Source organism: Chaetodon auriga, chromosome 19, assembly GCF_051107435.1.
Source record: "Chaetodon auriga isolate fChaAug3 chromosome 19, fChaAug3.hap1, whole genome shotgun sequence".
Classification (NCBI taxonomy): domain Eukaryota; kingdom Metazoa; phylum Chordata; class Actinopteri; order Chaetodontiformes; family Chaetodontidae; genus Chaetodon; species Chaetodon auriga.
In genome coordinates this window covers 15095987-15099282 of record NC_135092.1, presented here as the reverse complement: position 1 = coordinate 15099282, position 3296 = coordinate 15095987, and positions in this window count along the sequence as shown.

Sequence of the window (3296 nt, the reverse complement as noted above, 5' to 3'; positions counted from 1 at the left end):
GGAATACCTCTAACTATTGGATGGATTGGCATAAAATTTAGTAGTCATTCATGTCTCCCATGGGATGAAGCCCACTGACTTTGGTGATCCCTTTACATCGCTGGTCCGGGGATGATGAAGCCTACTGATTTTTAACTTTGTCCAGAATCAGTTATACTGTACCTCCAAACCTAATGGCAATCCCATCAACCCAAGCTGTACTTTGTGTTTTGTGCTAAATAGGAAATGTTAGCATTCTAACATGCGAAACTAAGATGGTGAACATGGTAAGCTTGCAAAACATCAACATGTTAACATTGTCATTGTTTCTTACTTTGAGAACACGTGTCATTGATTCGTTACAATACAAAACCACACTTTGCTGTTCTGAAGTGTCTTCAAACGGCCCCGTCTTCTATTTGGCCATAGCTTAAGTGACAGACACTCCACATGTTCAAGAAATACTCTCCAAATGTGCCATATCCTCCCTGTCCAGCAATTGTGCCCAATGTGTTCTGGGCTTTCCACATTACTTGAGCTCCACTCCGTCATGCTCACCTGCTCTTCATTTCCTCTTTAGCCATCCACCTAATCACTGCTTGATCATTTATTGTACCCCTGTAGCCATATAGCTTTAGAGCCTTCAGAGCCTCTTTTCATGTTTCCTCTCTGTTTCTTTCTTTCTTTCTTTTATTGTTTTTTTTTTTCTTTTGCTGGCCTGCTCCCTGTTTGAATTTGTTGGCCTTTTGCTGATTGACTGCCTATTGCTGACCTCTGCTTCAAAAAAACCTGCTATGTCTCCGCGTTCTGCTTCAGAGTCTAAACATCTATGACCAGAGCCACTACAGCTAAGCTAATTATCCAATGATGACAGAAAAACAAAATCAAGCTCTGGTGCACACATGGCAATTATGTGTAGTAGATGCATTTCTGTGTCTGGGTTTTCACTTAAAAGTAAAGATGTTACGACTTGCAATCTGTCTAAAAGAAGACCTTTTAACTTTTTAAACCAGTCAAGCACAAACTCAATGTTGCGTTCAGTCCTTTTTCACCCTTGAGCAAGCATTGTAGAGTAGAGATTCATGGCTTTGCTAATTAAATTTTTCCAAACCTGGTGGAGCCCCTGGCAGCCATTATCTGCCAACAGGATTTTGATTAACTGGACATGAATCCACTATTATCTAGAGTTACTGTTTGGGGCTTATAAACATCAGCCCCCTAATTAAAAAGAATAATGCAGTGCATATCATGTCCAAAGCAATCTGCATCTCGCTTCGCTATCATGGGAAAAATGAGGAAAGTCAAACACTTCTTAAGATCGTGCATAAAACATAATAAAATCAAAGTGATGATTCATGTTTTGTTGTATAATAGGGGTTGAGCAGAAAAAAACATTCAGTGTTTTGAATCTTATACAAGACAGGGCAAGCCTTTGTCTGCTATAGACCGAACCTACTGTATGAATGAATATTGTCACAAGCTGAATGTTTTACTCTTCTTACATACAGGCGGAAGATGATACAGCCTTCTTTTTGGATAATCAGTGAAATGTAGGATGACATTTTCAGGGTGAAGGGAACATCCTTTGGAAAATGTAGCATAGATTGAGAATTCTCACTCCAAACATACTGTGTGCAGAAGATTCTGTGCAATCCATTTTACACGACGTGGCCTACTTCTCGGGAACTACTTGTGAACAAAAGCAGTTGTTTTGCACCCACTGCACACTCTTTGTTTCATATTAAATTAATTAATAAAATGCCATGTTGACAATTGCCAGGTCCAGTAGCTTTGATAACAAGTCAGCTTGTCAAAATCACCACTGACTGCAGTGGTACAGAGACTGCTGAAATAAATAGGTCAATGAATGAAGTGAAATTATTATGAAAAATAAGTCAACAATAGCTTTTGACAAGTTCTTAGATAAATTCAGACATGTAGGCGCTAAGCATGATGAAAGGAAACACCTCTACATAATGTAATGCAATCTAAGGTTAGACCTCACACTATAGGTTCAGTGTTTTATGTTGTTATGTATGTAGATAGAATAATCATGTAATTGGAGAGCACCAAAGAAGTGTAGGTGGTGTTTGATGTCACTCTCTGTGTATATGTACCACAATTCCGAGGTCCTTGTCTGACATGGAGGCTTACCCAGAATATGCTTAAAGATGAACTTGGTGACTGTAAAGATGCAGTGACACTAATATTTCATTACTCACAAAAGTGAAACATATTCTTAGTCACTGATATTAGACATACTCAGACATGCAATAACACACACAACCACTTCAAGTAGCTTCTATGTTCTTCCCCTTATACTTTAGTGTACAAGATTCTGTCCATAACTTTTGGACTGGTTTACTACTGCAAGTATCACAATAAATCAAAGGCAGTGAAAGTGTAGAAATCTCTATCAGTTACGCTACGAACAACCAGGCCATTTTGACTTTCATTAGCTTCACAGAAAATATGACGTTTTGTGGACGGAAAGACAACTAATCATAACTCAGGTTATAAGGGGTAGGAGCTGTTTTACATAAAAGCATGCAGTGCATAGTGCTTTCTTCTGGGAGATGTCAGGGCAGAAGAAAGGAATGAGAAAGAATGAAAAAATGCTGGCTTCACCAGAGATAATGCCCTTGATTTGACGCCTCTTGTACAAACAGGTTTGCACAGCCTATTCTGAAATCTATTGTATGGTGTTCACCTGCAGAACCAATCTCTCAGCAATCCCTCGCTAGCCAATGACATTTTTAGTATGAGCTTTGTAATGCTGGGACTGTGGGTCATAAAGGTCGAAGTATTTTTCTTCCTCAAAATTTTGTTTGTGTGACAGGTATGAGATCATAAACGAATGTTGCCTGACAAGAGACAAAGCGTAGGTGCAGCAGGATTTGTCAAACTAGGCAGTGAGTTGCAGAACGAAAATTAAAAATACTGCTTCTTTGGGACATCAGCACTAAAACAGGGCCGGTGTGGATTCCATCCAACTGCACTGATGCACTTGCGTTTTTTCCTCCACTATGAGAACTACATAGCAAATTCAAAACGATTTGGAAGTGACTAGTAAAAATTTAAAGTTTTAATTCAGAATGTCATATGGCTTTTAAAGGACTAGTGTGATTTAATGACATCTATCAGTGATCACAACCATCTGAATACCCCTTGCCTCACTCTTCCTTTCAAAGCATGTAGGAGAACCTTCAGTGGCTGCTAATAACACAGAGTATCAGGTAGTACTGAGAGTAGTACACAAGAGAAAAGAAGAACATGCTGGTATTGATTTAAAATGTGTTTGTGACACAAATTTTTAC